The sequence below is a fragment of the Lepidochelys kempii genome, chromosome 3, assembly GCF_965140265.1.
Source record: "Lepidochelys kempii isolate rLepKem1 chromosome 3, rLepKem1.hap2, whole genome shotgun sequence".
NCBI classification, from domain to species: domain Eukaryota; kingdom Metazoa; phylum Chordata; order Testudines; family Cheloniidae; genus Lepidochelys; species Lepidochelys kempii.
This window is the reverse complement of record NC_133258.1, coordinates 23,368,294-23,389,572: the sequence shown is the minus strand read 5'-3', so window position 1 is coordinate 23,389,572 and position 21,279 is coordinate 23,368,294.

Here is a 21,279-nt window from a genome sequence, read left to right as displayed (position 1 = left end):
CATGCTGACTGTTCCTGATCACTTTCCTCTCCTCTAAGTGCTTCAGGATTGATTCCTTGAGGATCTGCTCCATGATTTTTCCGGGGACTGAGGTGAGGCTGACTGGCCTGTAGTTCCCAGGATCCTCCTTCTTCCCTTTTTTTAAAGATTGGCACCACATTAGCCTTTTTCCAGTCATCTGGGACTTCCCCCGTTCGCCATGAGTTTTCAGAGATAATGGCCAATGGCTCTGCAATCACAGCTGCCAATTCCTTTAGCATTCTCGGATGCAACTCATCCGGCCCCATGGATTTGTGCACGTCCAGCTTTTCTAAATAGTCCCTAATCACCTCTTTCTCCACAGAGGTCTGGCCATCTACTCCCCATGTTGTGATGCCCAACGCAGCAGTCTGGGAGCTGTCCTTGTTAGTGAAGACAGAGTCAAAAAAATCACTGAGTACATTAGCTTTTTCCACATCCTCTGTCACTAGGTTGCCTTGCTCATTCAGTAAGGGGCCCACACTTTCCTTGGCTTTCTTCTTGTTGCCAACATACCTGAAGAAACCCTTCTTGTTACTCTTGACATCTCTTGCTAGCTGCAGCTCCAGGTGCAATTTGGCCCTCCTGATTTCATTCCTACATGCCCGAGCAATATTTTTATACTCTTCCCTGGTCATATGTCCAACCTTCCACTTCTTGTGAGCTTCTTTTTTATGTTTAAGATCCGCTAGGATTTCACCGTTAAGCCAAGCTGGTCGCCTGCCATATTTACTATTCTTTCGACTCATCGGGATGGTTTGTCCCTGTAACCTCAACAGGGATTCCTTGAAATACAGCCAGCTCTCCTGGACTCCTTTCCCCTTCATGTTAGTCCCCCAGGGGATCCTACCCATCTGTTCCCTGAGGGAGTCGAAGTCTGCTTTCCTGAAGTCCAGGGTCCGTGTCCTGCTGCTTACCTTTCTTCCCTGTGTCAGGATCCTGAACTCAACCAAACCAAGTCCTATTGACTTTCAGTGGGACATAGGATTCTAAGTTAGGCTTTTTTCAAAACGTGAGTCAATGATCTTCAGTCTTCTTCACTATGATTTTCGATAATGCACAATATTAAACCGTATGATAAAGGAAACAGGATAAAAGATCTCTTTTTTGAAATTTCCCTATTTGTAGCTTAATTAAGGCTGCGCTCAACTAAATAGTTGGCTTTTTTTTTTTAAGTTAGCTTCAATGTGTTGTCCTAAATCAAATATTCCTGCTGAGTCAGAGAGTGCACGGTTTACAAATCAAAGCCTAAAAATGGGTAAGTAAATCTGGGCAGTACATAAAAACTTTTTGAGTTAGCACATTTGAAACAGAAGCTTTTAAAGTAAACCTTTATAAATCAAATCTCTAAATCAAAGGGAAAACAATGATTTTTCTTGTCCTATAGACCAAGGGAAAGTTACTCCCCAAGCCCCTTGTGCAGATAAAGGCTCTGTTTTCAATATAGCATGATATATTTATGTATGGAGAAACTACAGACCAAAGGTAAGCACGAAGCATGAAAACCTCTTAAGTACCAATCCAGCAACATTTTGACACCAAATAGTTTAACAGTCGGATAATTCAGAAGAATGTTTGGACAAATACAAGGCAAGGCATGACTACATAGTAATTGATGATCAACAGGGTCTTTCCTCTGCTATAAATTATGCAAATTTTAATAAGAGCCTAAAGTCATCCGGCCTAAAATGTACATCTCCCACTAGCTTCCATAATGCATCTTTCAGCTGCGTATTAAACTGTTCACTATTAAAAAAAATGTAGGGCAATATATTCATTCTTCACCGGAAACATTAGCAGTGTGGAAGTCTTTTTTTTTTTCCTCGCCCCATTTTGAGTAAAGTGCTTATTTGTGTTTTTATTTCATTAAAGTCCATGATATAGGAATGTGCTACTAAAATGATTTTAGTGTTCAGAGGGAATATAAATGTGAATATTTAATTTAAAAAACTTTTTTGAGAAGCTCTCATTTGATCAAAGTAATTGGCAAGCAGTTTCTGATTAAGACTGCCAGTGCTCAGTTTGTTAAGAATTATTGAACTAGTGTTGAACAATCCATGAGATTAGGTGTTGGGGTTTTTTTTGGTCAAAACAGCATGGCTAATCATCGATAATGGAGTGCAGCTTTTTTGTTTTAAATGGTATAACTTATTGGGAAAAGCTTTAATATTTCTTTATAATACACAGTAGGAAAGTAGGACATGAATGCTCATTTTCAATTTGCATTACATTTTCAGGCCTCACTGATTCTGCCATTATAAGAAATGCAATATTTCTAACAAGGAAAGCATATAAACAGCATGAAACACTGGGCAATATGTAAATAGATTTTGTAATTATCTTGAATGAGGCTGCCTATTAGATTCAGGCTCAGTTCCAGTTTGGTTGAATCAAAACAAACCTATCAATCTTATTTATCTTCTAGGTTTGTTTTCTGTAAAGAATTCATACTTCTCTGCCATTTCCCAACTGTAATCTACGTGTCTTCAAAGCTATTGAATCAGGTCCCAGCTACATTTGAGACTGCATCTCCATCTATGAACTGCCAAGATACTTGTGCTCCTCAGAGACAATGCAGATTGCAAAGCCCAGAATGAAGCACGTGAAAGCAAAGGACAAACTATTCTCAATTAAGGGGATCTGGCTATGGAGTTAACTTGTATGGGAGATTAGATGAATCTAGAGTGTGACCATCTTTGGGAAACTCTGCGAGACTTTCTCTTGATAACGTTTTAGCATGACTATAATGACTTTCATGACTATAATGACTACCCCACCCCCTCAATAAACCCTACTCCAAGGAGAGATTTCTATAACCCAATAAGGGAGAAGAGCCTGAGATGCCATGAAGTCCACTTACAGGTTTGCTATTGCTAATCTATTGTGTTATGTGGAAGATGCTCATATGGATGGCAGAACAAAGCAGATAGCTACACATATAAAAGACTTTACCAGTACATGTGTATGTATACAGAAAGATTCCAGGGGAAGTCAGAGTTGCTGGGTGTCTGAACGGGATGTAGAGGAATTTGGTGTGTGAAGTGTTGCTGGTTATATGTTGGAGGTGCAGTGCAGTTTGTTGCAGAAGTGAAAAGTCTGTGTGGGGGGGGGAGGAGGGGTACTATGATTGTTTGCACTTGGCTCATTTAAAAAGTTATTTCTAGTTCTATAGTTATTACCAGCTCTAGCAGTTTTCCCCATTTTAAGATTGGGGAATATCTCTGAAACATCTAGTGGATCAGGTTCACAAGCCCGACTGCAGCTCCTTTCCACCACTCCAGTGACATAAGGAACCATAACCAAGCTGCAAATGGCTCAGCAGAGCAGTCCCCTGTTGAAGGGGAAATGTCCTGCATCTGTCACAGCCTTGCAGGGCATCTCCTCCACCCCCTGTTACAGAGTAGTGGGTATGATAAGGGCATGAGGGGTGTGGAGGAGCTTTATTACATTACACAAGTCTTCTTCTGGCATAGTATCCATTAAGCCCTATTCCAGTGGTAAAACTAGCTCTAAGTATCATCAGAGATGGATTCTCTGATGCCCCTATCTTTCTCCTGTACTGAGCTGAGCTCTGATACAGGAGAGAATCTTCCCCTTTACATGTGGTATGTCTGCAGCATGCTAACAACACTCAGCAGGGGTAACTTGGAACCAGCAAGTTCTAACCATAGCTTTTCTATGTAATTGCATGACCTTATTACCATTACCTCTGACTCCTCATTGTTTGTTACACTCATTTGTTGCATCTCGTTTCAAAGTATGAGCACATCAGGCTAGGGCCTATGACTTCTCAGATGCTTGCACACTGTTTAGCAGGATGGACCCCACTTCTGACTGAGTGTTTTAGGCACTAGTGCAATGCAAATAATAATGATAAATGAATTGCAAATGGTATAGATGACTATCAGGTTGCAAACTAAGCTTTGATCTTTGTTTGTGTTTGTGAGATTCTCTCCACTTTGTGTGATCTTATAATAATTTCAGAGGCATATTGGAAATCTCTCTTTTAGAGTTTCTCCATATAAATGCAAAACCAGAGAAATGTTCATTTATAAGTAAAGAAACATTGGCAACCGCTGAGAAGTAGAAGAAAAACATCATTTAAATCAGACCTTGAACCTATGTCACTGAATGATTTATGGCAATGGGAATTCACTTCTGGAAATTCTGAACCTTCTTAAAGTTTGTGAGTTTCAAATATCCCATTGGAGCTGGCCTATTAATGCTTCTGTTCCGCTCAAGTTCTGCTGGGCTGTTCCTGGACTCCTTTAGCCACCAGGGGGAGTTTAACTCAACATTCCCTCATCCAGTCCCAGCACTTCAACTAAACTGTAGTGGCCTGCAGAAGTAAAGTGGAAGGCAAGCAGAAGCGGCAAAATGTTGCATGGACAAGTGGTGTTGATCCGGAATACTAACCTGGGTTGTAATACAGTGCGGCAGTGGAGTATGAAGCTAGCATAGACAGGCAGCAAAGACAGGCCAAGGTAAAATCCATGGGAGGAGGTTAAGAGGTAGCCTCCATTGACGAATCCCTTTGGCAGTTCTAACAGGGTGCAGAGCTCCCCTCCATGGACTAAAGAGAGGGGCAGGCAGCCTCGTAGAGGTCTTTGAATCCATTTGAAAGATCAGAGTGGGTCCCCGGCTATCCACACTGATGCCCTGCAACTCTGTGCTGATCCCCCTCTCCTGGTTTTCTGACGGTGCAGCTCCAATAGAGTTGAATTATAAGGGACTCCTGTCTGAAGCAGTCCTGACAACCCTCAGCCCACTTAAAGGGATAATCCCTCAATGGAGGGGCTCTACGTAACAAGTAACACAGGGTAGTCCCTGCAACCTCCCCTGCATGGATCCTGAGCCCACAAAGGGCTCTGCATAAGTTCCTAGAATGTGGGATGTTGCTGCTAAAATGGTTGATTCCTGTTCTGCCTGGGAGGAATGAAGTCTGAGCGGAAGGAAGTAGATTCCATGTATCCAGATGGGGGAGGGGAGGTGCAGACTCTGGCTTGAACATCAGAAGGTTTGAGGTTGGAACCCCGCCCCCCAAAAAAAACCCAGATGCAGGGAAGTCCTAAATCAAAGACAGAGGCTCAGGAGGAATGTGAAGCGATGGGATGGGGATGAGAGACTAAGAACAAGACTGATCAAGCTAACATCAATGTGTACCAGAAATCTCACTTAAATCTTGTCCACATGAGATTTCCAGGCCACTTATTTAAAAGACTGAAGGGGACTGAGCAGATAGATACTGCGAGTATCTAAACCTCTGTGTTCACTTATCTGAAGTGAACCTCCAAACTTCTTCAGGTCCACCCTTCAGCATCAAAGATTCAAGATCCTTAGGATGCTTTTTCAATCATATGAACAATATATTATACGATTGCAAACTGCTGCAAAACCCCACATTAGTCCCAGACTTTACATTTCTGCTTAGGTCATTTGCTTTGTAGAATACAATCTATCTTACTGAAAAGCAGTGTCTGAGGGAACATGTGACCCGTATGCACAGGCCAGGAATACGAATATTAATTCTTCAGAATCAACTTTAGAAACTGAAGTATTTACAATGCACTGCTCTAGAATACGATGCAAAAAGATACTTGATATGTTAAAATTCCCTGTCTCTCTTCAACATGGAGAAAAACTGCCAAGAATAAGCAGGACAGCATAAGAAATTTAGGCTGCTAACTGTGCCTATTTGTCAAAGAATGCTGATAACAGCTGAGTGGAGAAGAGCCAACAGAGATCACAGCAGGGGGCTGGCACAGTGATGATGGCGCATGGGTCTGCAGTTTGGTTTTGAAAAATCTTTTCCTGAAGCAGTTGATCATGGTCGAAAAGTACAGGTCTATCTTCCATGGTGTACTTTTGCCTCCAAGAACCTACTTGTTAAGACAAGTGCCTTATGCATTATTAACTGTCGGACTGTCTGGTATTGATAGAGTGCCAATCACTATAGTACTAAGGCAATGAAATACTAAGAGGGCATCAGATTTAAACGGGGGCTCAGCTTTCACATTTCTGAGATTCAGTTGCTTATGTGTAGAGGTGAGGTGGGAGGGCATAATTTAATTATCTCCCTAACTCCTGTCATTGCGGGTCGGCTTTTGTGGAAAGCTGAGTTTTGCAGTGGGCTCCCAAGGAACAGATAACTTTCTGAGTTCCTCCTCCAGATTACTTTCTGAGTTCTGAGGAAGGCTGTTCTACAGCCTAGGAGCTTAGGGACCAGCACCAAAACCACCCTTTCTCCAACTCCCCATAGTCTGGACAGATCCAGTTTCTATTTCTCTTTGGAAAGTATGAAGGTCTTGAGGGTCACAAGCAATGGATTACCCTGATCCCATCTCATTAAAGACTTTGGAGATTATGAACATGGCCTTGAATTGGAGACAGCATATGATGAGGATCAAGTGGAGGGTGCAGAGCACTAGGGTGATGCATGGACTACATGAGGTGTATGTTTCTAATGGTGATGAGTGAACCTCAAAAGACTGGCTAAACATCACTAAAAAGTTTGGATACTTAGCCAAATCTTAGCTGAATCTCAGGACTCAGAAATGCGGGGCTGGAAATCTCACAAGAATGGGCTTTCTCACAGTATTTCAGGAACTTCCAGACAGACCATAAATACTCATGGTATTTCAACAACTCTAGTTCCAACTCTGGCTGAAACCTGGTAGTGTGGAGAGGCACAATCTGAAAATCAAGGGGGAGAAAGGGTACCTAAAAAGATTAATAAACCTAAACAGGTATAGCTCAGGGAAAGCAGTGGCTAAGGAGGGGACATGGTGCATTCCAAGGGCAAACATGTCTACATGGGGGAGAATTATTTAGGGGAATATAACGGGAGTAAAAATACAAAAACTTAAGAGAGGAAATTTTAAGAGAAACATTTGGGAAAAGAAAAGAAATTTTCTGACAATGAGATCAGTTTGATTGAACTATCATCTCCCAAGGGAAGCAGTGAAGGCTTTATAGATTAAGACATGTAGGACTTAATCCAAAATCCTTTGAAATCAATGGGGGTCCCATTATAAAGATATTATATAGAGATAGTAAAAACTCTGGCTGTTAAAGTAATCAGTCAAGGTTAGCACTAGCAGAGCTTGATAGAACGCTAGGCTGCTTCCCTTAAGATGGACAAAGCTATTTATATTATGTATCTATTCCCTGTATTATAGCAACAGCGACAGCAGTAGTTAAGGCTGAATAACGCTTTCCATTCTAACTCTTTATTTTCAGCCACTAGCAGTTCTGATCTTTGAGGCTGAACTTTGCCATATTTGGTCTCTGCTGGACAATGTATTTATTTTATTAGTTTGGAGAGTCTGAGAAGAAACTGATGAGCTGACTGAGTTCAGAGAAAATGGGAAAAATACTTTTGTCTTGAAGCTCTGTTCCTGCATGGCTCAAAAGGCCTATAGGATGAGAGCTCTTTTGAGGGTTTCAGCTTGAGAACACTACAACTTTGTCCTCTGCTCTGGTGAGAACTCTGTGAGCCCATTGTCCTGCAGAGTTAAAGGTCCCCACAGGATTTACACTGTGGCCCTGAAGAGCTCAGACCATGTTAGAACAGTACTGGCCAATAGCAACAAATGCAGTGGTGATTATTAAAATTGTGATTGTTGTAAGTACTACCATAGACCCATGCTTTCCATGAGCCTTAGAAAAGCTGATTTTGGATTACAGTAAACTGTGCTAAACGTGTCTTACAAATTTCTGTGGTTTGATTCTTCACTCTTTCAAAATCACTATAAGTAAGTAATAGCACAACAGACTGTGTTTTCCCATTGATAGACCTTTAGTAGAAGGCACAGCTGAATAGCAGCATTTTAGTGCACTCATTTCTCTAGATCACCAATCACTCCATCTCACTGTAAGTCAAACATTTGGCCTCTGGTATGTTCAGCAGATGAAGCAGCAGTGGTGCACAAACAGCTGGTTCATATTTGACATACAGGTACAGCATGTTTGCTTGTAATTACTAGCTAGCCAGCCAACAATGTATTCTTGGCAGAATCCGCAACCAGATGTTCTACAGTGAGAAAGTGGTCTTCATAAATTTAGCTGTCCACAATGCCTTGCAAGCCATCCTCATCTGCTGTGTCTGCCTAAGACAAGCAGAGATATAATTTGGTACATTTTAAATGATTGGAGCCTTTTAAAATAAGAAGATGGCTGTACTTAGAGAAGTGAGCTGTAGCTCACGAAAGCTTATGCTCAAATAAATTGGTTAGTCTCTAAGGTGCCACAAGTACTCCTTTTCTTTTTGCAAATACAGACTAACACGGCTGCTACTCTGAAGCCTGTACTTAGAAAGTTTCTTTGGCCTATACCCATGCCGCCAACAGAACAGCTGTGCTAGTGAATATAGTGTGACTGGTGACTAGACACATAGAAAACAACGTTTTCCCACAGCTTGCCATTGCTGGTTCTCAGTAAAAGATGCACCTATAAACTAAAAAGACCTTGCATCAAATAAATCCTTTTCCAATGATAGAAAATCAGACTGAGAACAATCTTCTCATACTCTGTGGGGAAGACAAAAGGTCCAGCATCAAAATATCTCTGTGGTCCACAGAACCAAAAACTGGTATGAGACACACTGGGGCTTGATTCTCAGTTACACTAAGACCTCCACTTAGGAAGTGTAAAGGGGCCTCAAAGTGGGTATAAATGTATTTTCCACTGATATTAAGGCCCCTTTACACTGCCAGAGTGGTGTAAAAGTGGCCTTAATGTAAATGAGAATCTACTGATATCTTTATTTCTGATTATCTCAATATAGATACTGTTACAGTAGTATTTTTCTCATGCCTTCTATATCTAAAAGATAGTTGGTTCCCAAGCGGTAGTTCCTGACCTAGAAACTCGGGAGAAAGAAGACATAATAGAATCAGATATTGGAAGACAGAGGTTATCAGGCTGTGTGACTCCAGTTTAACCATTTGGCTCTAATTAATTTAGGTCAGTGGAACTTCATCAGCATAAAACTTGCATCACACAATGGTAAATCAGGTCCCTGATTTAAGATTTCTGCATTTAAGAGATACAGATCAATGTTGCCAATTACATATTCTTCACTTTCATCCAACCCTTTGGTTCTGGAGTTTGTAGACAGCTCATAAACTAACAAAATAACTAACTGTGTGATTGCAGCACTTTCCTCAGAAGACACAAACAGAGATAACATGGAGCTGTAACATATTGCAACATCCTGCTTAGCTTGATTTTCCCCCTGCTTTTAAATCAGGAATCGTTAGTGAAAAGTGTCAGGACATCTTAATTATATCCAATGTTTATCATGCAAGAATTCATTGAGCATCAAGTTCAGTACAGTATGGTAAGTGTGTGCAGCCATTGCCCTATATTGAATAGAATACTGTAGATCATCACAAACATGCAAAAACATGAATCCTGTACTCATACTTAAAGGTAAGTCAGCCACTTAACTGTACTACAAATGCTGCGATAGGTCGTGTAAACTCCCTTTTTCAAAACCTCTCAGACATAGGTTCAGTGTGTTTCTCACTGCTACTATTTAGTTTGGCAAAGCTGGCAGAAGTCTGGAAGGCTTCCAAATGCACTGTGATGGGCATGTAATCAGTTCTAAAACCACTGCTTCACATATCTGTGGTAATGTGAACATGACCCTGCTCTTGTCAGCCTGTTTTAGATCATGCATCACTCTGCCGAGTACAGTTTCAGAATGCTTAGGAACAGTATTTTTCAGTGTTGGTCAACAGCAGCCATGAATCTGGGAAGACTCCCCCGCCCCCCCAAAACAACCCAGCAGCATCAACCAATAGATAAGATCTGAAATATCCTTACTCCATGCTGGGGAGATATTCACTGCAATGTTGCTTTTATTCTGCACTAACCACTCTCACCAAGGTTCAAACAAACCGTAGATGTTTTAAGTGGTTGATATGGCAGATGCAGGCACAAGTAGTTGTGTGTACCGTATATTGGTCACACTTGCAATGCTTCAACCAGTTTGAAAGTGTACAGTTTTGAGAAATATTTCCCACACATATTGTGGGGAATACCAAAGAATCACTACAAATATTCAAAGTAGTAGAAAGACATTGTATGTGCATATACCTGAAATCTTTTTTATTATTTGCAATGTTGTTGTAGCAATGTGGGGCTCAGGATATGAGAGAGAAAGTGGGTAAGGTAGTATTTTTATTGAATCAACACATTTTGCAAGGGATCATTCAAAATGAAGTGGACCGTTAACTAAATGGTCCCTTGCAGCATACCAACTCCTATGCTTAACAATCTGTTCCACCTTGCATTCATCTGTGACACTCTGATTACCTTTCTTAGACCTGAAGAAAAGGTCTGTATAACTCAAAAGGTTGTCTCTGAGCTTGTCTACACTTAAAACACTCCAATGGCATAGCTGCACCACTGTAGCACTTTAGAATAGATACAACCTATACCAACTGGAAGGATTCTCCCAGTGGCTTAGGCAATGTACCTCCTTGAGAAGCCATAGCTAGATCGATGGAAGAATTGCCTCAGCCTAGCATGATCTCTATGGAGGTAGGTCGGCTTAACTATGCTGCTCAGGGGTGTGCATTTTTCACATCCATGAGCAACGTAGTTATGCTGACCTAATTTTCTAGTGTATATCAGGCTTCTATCTCTTCCAGAAACCTTATTTTTTATATTACAAATTCTAGGCTGGTCTGAAGGTAGGAGTCCCATAGTAAACCTGGGAGACTTTTTCTGTATGTAAAAAAACAATGGAATATAATAGTCTTACGAATAACTCAAACTCACTTGGCTAGCAGATGAACAGGTAGAAAAGCAAACACTATATTTTACCGACAGTTAGTACATAGTATTTAAGAGGGAGGATGGCCTTGTTAACACACTGGACTGGATTTATTTCCAGGCTCTGCTACAGGATTCCTGTATGGCCCTAAGAAGATCGCTTAACCTCTCTGTGCCTCTGTCCTCACCTGTAAAATGTGGATACTACTTCCTTTTTCACACCCTTTGTCTGTCTTGTCAATTTAGATTGTAAATTCTTTGGGGCAGGGGCTGTCTCTTTCTATGTGTTTGCACAATACCTAGCACAGTAAGGGCCTGATCTTAGCTGGGGCCTCTGGATGATATTGTAATACAAATAATTAATAGTTGTCCCACAAGCATCAACATATTTATGTGTTGTGTTGGAATGGGGCCATAATCAATAAAAAAAGTTTAAGGATTTAATGGGTATAGGGACTGCATTACCGGCTCGCCCTTAGAGATGGCACTGGCATATCTGCTTTGAGACATTTTGACTGGGAACATGAGAACTTGCATTTCTGCTACCAATGCTATATATGCCTGGTGTTTAGAAGCTCAATCCAGGACCTATCAGTAGTATTAAAGCAACTTTAGTAAAATAGTGCACTGCAGTAAAAAATAATTCTTTTAATTTGTTTGCCCTGTACATCAGTGAAGAGAAGATCTGGTTGAAAAATCAAAAACAAGTTCTGTGAAAAATGTTGAAGTTGTTTTCATGTGAAAGAATTCAAACAGGACATATTTTATTATTAAAAAAATGATCAAACTTTTAATCAAAACCATTGTGAAAACACTGATCATGGCAGTGACATTTTTTATTTATCAAAAATTCAGCTTTCATTATATTAATAATGGTGACACAGATGTCAAAAATGTAATAAAATTAAGTACAATTTTGCCTAAAACTAAAAATTTCAACCATGTCACCAATTTTCCACAAAATTTCAGTTTTTGAAAAAAGGTTTCTGACAAAAAAGCTTTTTAATCAAAACATTTCAATCAGCTGTAATGAAAAGCCAAATTATATATATTTTGTGCCCATACCTATTTGATAGTTTACTGTGTTGATTGTAAATGTTTTCACACAACCATATCACGGAAAAGTCACAAATGGTAGCCTGACTTGATTGGATGATAAAGTGTTGAAGACAATGGTCAATCACTCTAGATCTCTTAGCTGAAGTCCTGGCCTATACTATGCGGGGGCAGGGAGGGGGTGAGCTAAGTCAGTCTAAGTTACGCAACTTCAGCTACGAAAATAATGTAGCTGAGGTTGACATACTTAGAGCTACTTACCGCAGTGTCTTCACTGGGGTAGGTCGACTGCTGCCGCTCCCCCGTTGACTCCGCCTATGCTTCTCGCTCCGTGGAGTACCAGAGTCAACGGGAGAGCGCTTGGTGGTTGATTTCTCACTAGACACGATAAATCAACCCCCGGTGGATCACTCCGGAGGTAAGTGTAGACATGCCCTAAGTATAGAAAATTATAAATATGATGTTGTAGCATTTTAGTGGGCAAGCCAGCAATACATGAAGGTTGGAGGCATGTGAAGTCACTGCTTCTTCGGAGACCTAGTCTTCACTGCTAAAAAAAAAAAAGGTGCATATTTTACCTCAGGATAACAACTGACATACATGAATCACCCTGAGGGAAAAGCACAGTGATAAGACAGTTCTAGTTTTACCACAAGGTACATGAGGTGAGCTCAACCCCAGGTGAGGGTATAGTGCTGACCTTGTCTAGTTTACAATGCAGTAAAACTAGAGTGTCTTTTCTTCTCGGAGTTTTGCCTCAAGATTGCTCTTCCACATTAGTTACTGAGATACAAAAAATACATTCTTCAGCAGTGAAGACAAAGTCTGAATTACTGTTTGCAGAAACACCTTAAGTGGTCAAATAGGCATCAACATTTCTTAGCACTGTCTGGTTTACCTAAAACAGAACCTCAATGAAAAGGGGGCGGAGGGGTGAAATGTGTTAAGGTTTTGACTTCATAATGTAACTACTGTTACAGTAGTTTAAATGCTCATTCCATTAGGTCAAGGTTTCCTCCATCATCAATGGATTTTTTTCACGCTATAATTTCAGCAATATACCTTGTGAGGCATGTTTTTAAACTACCCTTATGGACCAATTCATCTGCAATTTGCTATACTGTGAAAGTTTAAAAGCCCCCACCTGTCTAAACTGCAAGAAAAGACTTCTGGACACATCAATGAAGTAGTAAAGTAATTCGAAACAGCTGCATGTAAGATACCATTACATAAGATGTTACCATATTTTACCCCCATTTTTCTGTGATATTAATCTTCAATTCTGACTGTACACTTTATTACCTAAAGAGCAAATGTAAAAAAATATATCCAATAAGAAAGCTACTGCAAACTATATTAAAATAGCACAAATAGTGTACAATTTAAATATGTCACAGGATTAGGTGTGTTTAATCACAAAATGAATTTTGTTTTCTTGAATAAATGAATCTCAGTTACTGGCCTGAAATTTGCTTTGCTGAAACATTTATATGAATAAAGCTTTCTCTGCACAAATATACATAAACAGTGAACAATAAAAGAATATCAACAGGCTGAATTGAAGCCCAGTTTCTAATTCAGCAAACTCGTGGTAGAAATTTGAATTATACCTCTAGTTATTTCTTAAATCGACAGATAAGTTTTCTATGCAGTGTTCTTTATGTACAATACACTTATAATAGTATTTATAGACAAAATTTATATTGTATTCTGTGGTATCAGATGTACAGGGCCTTACAGATTAGTTTCCCAGATGATGAGAAATCAGTAACAGAGCCTGGGTATTTACAAAGTTTAACTTGGTTTACAAGTGTACACCAGTCCTTGAGCAGAGGTGGTCAAACAGCAGGCAGGCAATCCTTTCTTTTAGGAATATTAGCCCAACGCCAATGCCCAGTTCCCAGGGAGCAAATCTGCCTCAAAAATGGATGGTAATCAGAGACCAATGCAGAGAACAAATTTTTGCTGCTCGCGCAATTCCCTCTTCAGAAGTTGCCTTTAAGCAGAACCTTGTGTAACCGGAAGCCTACAACAGAGCATGTCTTCCCTAGTCTGAAGATTTGCTCACGTGCAAACAGAAAGAACTTGGAGGACTATGTGTAACAGTGCAACCAGCCAGCTCCTGCCATAACACTATAAAACAAAATAATGTAACATAATTTTAATGTTCTGTGTATTTTCGACTAAAAGATTTATTTGAAGGGAGGGTGGTATATAAAGAGAACCCAAGGCAAGACACAGTATTGGATCATGCCATAGATAAGAGTGCATTAGGGTTTAACATCACAAACTGGCATTCAGACAGATCCCTTAAAACCCCATTGCTCTCATACTCCCACAAGCAGGGCTTTGTGCAGATTTTGTTCAATAAAAATATTAGAGCAATACACTCTTTTCCCACTGAAACCAGGGCCAGATTAACGCAGGGGCTTTAGAGGCTGCAGCCCAGGGCCTCAGGCTAAGGGGAGCCCTGCAAAAATAAATCCATAATTATATACAGTTCACCAACACATCGATTGCAATTGACTGATCGATCCTGGAGCCTCTGCCAGTCGATCATGATCTCCGGGCCACTAAAAGTCCAGCGGCGCAGCAGGGCTCATGCAGGCTGCCTGCATGCCGTGGCCCCATGCCGCTCCCAGAAGCAACCGGCTACTAGCACGTCTCTGTGGTGCCCGGGGGAGGAATCCCCTCCTACACCCAAACTCCCTCCCAGAACCTGCACCCCTCACCCTTTCCTGCACCCCAACACTCTGCCCCAGTCTGGAGCCCCCTTCTGTACCCAAACTCCCTCCCAGAAAGAAACTAATATAACAGTTCTAAGGTAAGAAGTAGGCTATTTTGAATTAACTATATTCTACATGTTTTAAGACTGAAATGTAATCACAGAATGGCTTTATGTTAATTAAAAAGCAAGTTTATTATAGCGTTAATAGCCTCAATGCCATAATTGTGATAATTTTGTTTTAAATTAGGAAAAAGACTTCTATACAGGGGCTGCACAAAATCTAATAGCTCCGGGCCCACTGGAGAGTTAATCCGCCCAACTGAAACATAAGAAAGGTGACAAATAAGAGAACTGCATTTCAGAAATGCTCCAGCTGTTCCAGGCAGCCACTAACTCTTTCCTTTTTCAAACGTATCCTTTCCCTGTTTTTCTTCAATCAAGACATGTAGGGAAAAATTTGTTAAGGAGAGAGAAAGGTTTGCATAGCACTAATGTCACTATGTTTCATATGCACTCCTATCCAACTGTCTTTGGAAAGCCCACACTATTTCTAGAAGGATCACAGCTATCCCTGGAACTTCTGGCTCTCATAAACTTGTATTTCTTCATCTGACATGCCTCGACAGCCACCCTCTATTATGGAGACCTCCCTGCCATCTTTAAACTCATTGTCCACACAATCTAAAAACACTATGTGGAGTTGCTCTCCTCCTGTTTCTTACTAGAGCCATCACAGCTTCCACCCCTTGCACTCCCTGAGACAGATCTCAGAGTTTCTAATGACCTCTTCCTGGCTAAATCTCAGAACCAGTACTCCACCCTCATCCTCCTTGACCTGTCATCTGCCTTTGACACCATCAACTATGCTCTTCTTCAGATCTTCTCCTTCACTGATGTCTGTGACTCAACCCTTTTCTGGTCCTCCGACCTGTCTAATTGTTCTTTCAGCATGTAATTTGGAAGATCCAACTCCTCTACCTGCCCACATCTTTATGGGGTGGGGGTGCATGGGATTCCACCATTGGTCCCTTCTCTTCTCCCTCTACACCTTGCCTCTGAGTAATTTCAACTGCAAAGACAAATTCAAGTATCATCTGTATGCTGACAGCTCCCAGATCTACATCTCTACTAGCTGTCAGCTTAAACTCCTAAACAAAACAAAAACTAAATTCCTAATCTCTCTCTCCATGACTTCCCCCTCTCCCTCCTTTGTCAATCACTGTGGATACACTATCATCTTCCTTGTCACTCAAGCTTGTAACCTAGGTGTCATCTTCAACTTGGTTCTCTCTGTAGGCTGTGCCTAATCCTGCTGATTCTTTCTACATAACATCTCTAAGTTAAGGCCCTTTCCAATCCATTCACAAAACTTCTTCAGACTCTTCTCCGGGCTGTCATCATCTTACATCTCAATTACTGCAGCATCCTCTTCTCTGACCTTGACTAATGTAATCTAGACCTACTCATACCCATTCATAATGCTGCTGCAAAGATTATTTCCTTAGCTTGTTGCTTTCTATCTAAGGGCCTGTCTGCATGTTCTTTAGTCCACATCAGTTGGGGTGTAAATTATAATGTGCACCAGCATGTTGCTTACTAACTGGTCCACGTGGACTGTATAGATGTGCACTAAAGGTCCCTTAGTGCACATTGACACAGTCCCATTTCAAAGTGTACAACATTAATGCAAACCAGAGAACTTTTAGTGTGTGCCAGCAGGGTCTACGTGGGCCAATTAGTGCATGCCACTCTGGTGTTATTTACAATTTAAAGCCCAGCCAGTATAGACTAAGGCACCATGTAGACAAGCCCTAAGCTACTTGTATGGCCACCATCATGGTAGTACCTGAGCGCCTCACAATCTCCAATATATTTATTCTCACAATTAGCTGTGAGGTAGGGAAGTGCTATTATCCCCATTTTACAGTCGAGGAACTGAGGCACAGAGACGCTAAGTGACTTGTCTGATGTCACATAGGAGTTCTATGGTGGAGAAGAGAATTATACAAGGTCCTAGGTATTGCCCTAACCACAGGACCATCCTTTCTCCTTCGCTTTGACCATGCCACCTCTCTGCATTTCTCACTGAGTCCCTTCTCTCTGTTGTATGAAATAGAAGATACTCGCCTTCAAAGCCTTACACAGCCTGTCCCCACACTACCTGTCATGATGTCAACTCCCATCTCAGGCCAATGGTACCAGCCTTCAATCATACATTCATTAGATTTTCAAACAAGCACCTTCAGAATCTCTCGCTTGCTGCCTCTTGTGTTTGGGGGAAGGTCCTCACTATAACCCACAAGGCCACCCCATAGTCCTCCTAAATTTCTCCTGAAAACTCTTTTGCTGTGATACCTACACAAAACTTGACAATGGCTAGGCAGCTAGTGTGCTGAGACCACTGGCTACCATGCCAACGAATGCTGGCTTATTGTTTCCTTGTGCTCCCCTAGCTATCGGTATCTACCTCTAATCTGCCTCTAATCTTACGCTTAGACTGTAAGATCTTTGGAGCAGAGACAGTATTTGTTCTGTTTGTATAGCTTTTAGCACAGTAGGGTTCTGCTCTATGACTGCAGCTTCTCGGGGCGACTGAAATACAAATAATAAATACTAATTTAATTGGCTCAATGATTTGCTAGGAGTAGTTCTAATAGTTCATAGTTATTTAAAAATCCCCGGATGAAATGCAGTGATTGGGAGAAAAAAAAAAAAGGAAGTGAAAAACAAATTCAAACTGAAAACTGTTAAAGAAAAAACCCACAAAGAAAAATCTCTTTACATATTCCCTTTGCTCATTATTCTGATTAATTCTTTTTGGTTTTGACTCCAAAAAGTCATGGAAAGAATTCATTAATGAGTCTTTACATATTCTCCTCTGTATTGTTCACTGGTATTTCTTCATGTCTATCCAAGACAGATATTTTTGAATCTATAATTGAAAAAAAAAGATATATTTTACTCCCTCAGAGGTTACTGGGAGTTTAGCATGGTATAGTAAAGAAGCATCAGCTATAATGCTTACTCTTTCAGAAAAAATAAAAATCTGGATTCAGTGAGTTTAGTCTAATGTCTCATCTGGTTTGTTATTGCCTTGGCTACATTTGAAATACTGAATTCACAGACTTCAGTAAAATAAAATCTTTTTCTCTGCCAGATATAATCGGAGCTGAATGAAAGGGTCAGTTCCACTTGGTCTATTTTATAATTATTTTATAAACTAAGCTAAATCTTAACTTACATGATCAACAACATGACGATCCACATTGGAGAGGACTTGGACAGAGTTGAGAAATCATGTAAAGGTACAGCAAAATGAACTCTTAAAATTAAAATTAATCTGCTACAGCTAGCTGAATAAGTCTAATTTTCAGTTGTATTTTTTGTTGTACAGACTGGAGGAGTTTGAAGTTACATCGTCTTCAAAAAATAAATGGGTTGTTGTTAGGAGGAGAGAAAGAAGGTTGTATTGATGAGAAGGTATTTATATTATTTCTGTTCTTCTGGAGAAATCCAATAAAACAAAGCTATAGTAAGGAGCAAAAATAAAGGTAATTAAAAAATTCAGGGAACATCATGTGGATGTTCCCATTAAAGCTGGGGACTTAAGGACAGGAGAAAATACTTATTACAAGACAAGCAACTTTCTTTTCAGTTCCTAGAGTTTCAAGAGGCAACAAGGTGTGTGTCTGAAGTGTTAAAACATCAGCAATGTCACTGAAACAATGACCTCAGCAGGTTTAACTACTGTATCTACTCAGAAGTAGGGCACTGATGATATTGTTACAGGAGTGTTTGCAGGGGCAGTCCCTTCTATGGCCACATATATTGGGTCTGATTCTCCAGTCACTTGCAGCCATTTGGCATGGCATAAGCAGCACAAAGCAGGCCTTAACTGTTTGGCAATAGCTGGTAGAGAATTCTGCCTGCATAGAGAGTCTATCTGCTGGTAGGTTTCAGAGTAGCAGCCACGTTAGTCTGTATCCGCAAAAAGAACAGGAGGACTTGTGGCACCTTAGAGACTAACCCATTTATTTGAGCATATTTGTTAGTCTCTAAGGTGCCACAAGTCCTCCTGCTCTATCTGCTGGTAGAAAGCTATTGGAGACAGTTCCTCCGACAGCTGCTTCCCTACACCCAGTGTAAGAAGGAGGGGTTGTAGCCTGGGTAAAAAACAGGGAGGGAGGGTCCATGGCAGAGGAGAGCTCCACTACCCCCAGTTCTCCATTGATGTAAGTGAAAGACCTTACACCAGTGACATAAGGGCTCCCCTCTGCAGCCCTGTTTGCAGTAAGGCTGAGAAGCTCTGAATCGTGGGTCTCTGCCTTCCACTCAGTGTAAGCAGAGCTTGGACAGAGTGGAGAATCAAGATCATTATCTTCTTAATTCATATTTCAAGGTGAGCAGAAATCTGGTCAGATATTTGAGTAACAGTTAACAAATAGAGTAACCAATAACTTAGGATTTGTAAATTTTTTGTAACCGGTATCCCTCTTCAGGAACCCCCCTCCCCCCTCCAACATTTTTTTTACTTGGAAGCAGCTCCAGTAGGCAGCCCTCATCTCTCGTACTAATCCAGTATTACTTGTAAAAGGGGTTTAAAATATTGCTGAAGCAGCAAAAAGACCCAAGATTTAAATCATATAAGATTCTACTGATAATAGCATCTGCGGCATTTGGTCATGAAAAAAATCTGAAGCATAAATCGTAAACACTGTCACCATCTAATACAGTCTGATGAGAGCAAGAAGAGATAAAAGCTTTCATAAAAGGCATTGATAAGTGTTTTGTTATTTATAAACTTGGTAGGCATCTCTAGGAGTTCTTTAATTAAAGATTTAGTGCTTTTAGTCCCAGCCCCCTTGCCCTTGTCTCCTAAGATGCAGAAACATCTAAAACCCACCAGTAGTGAAACATCGCTGCATGGTTTTAAATTTAACGTAGCGGGATAATTGGGTTATTGATTGCTGTCACACAGGAAGTTGCATCCACATTCTCAGTTATCGTACCTGCAAGTTCATAGCACAGTAGAGCAGGAAATTCCTTAAATTCCAGAGAAATAATGCACATTATCGACATTACTTTGAGAGGTGGACAAATAAGGAAACAATTAGTGAAACTGCTCACTAGGGAATTCTTACCACAGGGGTATCCCCTCCCTGAAGCTGTCGACCCAGCTCTGCTCTTCTTCTGAGCTGTCTCCTTCTCTAGACTGGGTCCTGAACTCTCTCTTGCCTTTGAGCTCTCTCCCATTTACAACTTCCAGGAGCAGCCTTGCCTTCCATCTTACACCAAACAAGGGTACGTCTGACTGGGAAAGGAGATCTGGGCCTAATTTCATCTAAGGCTATGTCTCTTTAGTTCAGGGGTCTCAAACACATGGCATGCGGGCTGCATGTGGCCCACCGAGCTATTTTCTGCAGCCCGCCATATGCTCCGACTCCCCCCACCGCCCCTCAACCCCTACCCGAGCACGCCGCATCCCCACTCCTCCACCTACCTCCCAGTGCTTCCTGCTGTCAAACAGCTGTTTGGGGGCGCTTAGATCTTTCCAGGAGGGAGGGAGGAGCGGGGACCCAGCCTGCGCAGGAGGAGCGGGGACCCAGCAGGTGGCAGAGAAGAGGTGGGGCCGGGGTGGGGACTTTGGGGAAGGGGTTGGAATGGGGGCGGGGAAGGTGTGGGAAGAGGCAGGGCAGGGGCGGGGCCTCTTGGAAGGGGTGGAGTGGGGGTTTTGCAATCTGTTACTGACCAATTTTGAAGGTGGATTACTTGGCCCAACTGCCACACCCTTGTGCCTAGCTGCCACCTCACATATCAGCACAACCACCTACACAACACAACCAGCAAGTCCAAATACAGATAGCCCCTCACCCCAGGACACACCCCTTATTTGCCACCAACACAAATCAACCAAAATCTCCCAGCACAACACAACCCAGGCACAAATCAACAGTTTCCCATCACAACACCCATTCATCACCATCCTCACGAATAGTTATCGTAAACTTGAGTGGCTAAGTGGCAAGTCCTTTGCTAGAAAGTATATATTGGGCTACTGTGACAACGCAATAGAAGTCAGTAGAAAAATCACTAAGATGCTATACAATTTAAGGGTGTAGAAAAAAGGGTATATATTATATGAGAAACGGTAAGTGACCCTGTAATTAAAAGATTACATGATAACACCTAGTCTCAAAGGGGTAGAGAAAAAGGTGTGTGTACAAATCTAATTCTGGCATGTGTGCTTAACTGTGTTGTCTTCACATTATCTTAGTGTAGTTTTTTCTGTGGAATGTGGTACAATTTGCAAGCAACACTGAGACTGGTTTCATCTCAGGATAGCAAACCTAATATTGAGGCTCTGGTTGATCCAAAACGCTGCCAGCTAAGTGGCCAAAAATGAAATGACTGTCACAATTAGCACTGACTTTTTGCCTTACAGTTTTAAAAAAGTCAATACATTGACTTTTAATAGCATATTATATTACTCTTCATTTTTTATTTTTGACTACACTTTAGTATTGTTCTATGAAAAAGGTTTCAGCGATGTGGCCCTCGGGCCAATGTACCAGTCCTCAGGTGGCCCTCGTGGTGATTTGAATTTGAGATCCCTGCTCTAGTTGGTGTCAGACCTGCTTTGAGCAAGGGATTGGACTAGATGACCTTCTGAGGTCTCTTCCAACTCTAATATTCTA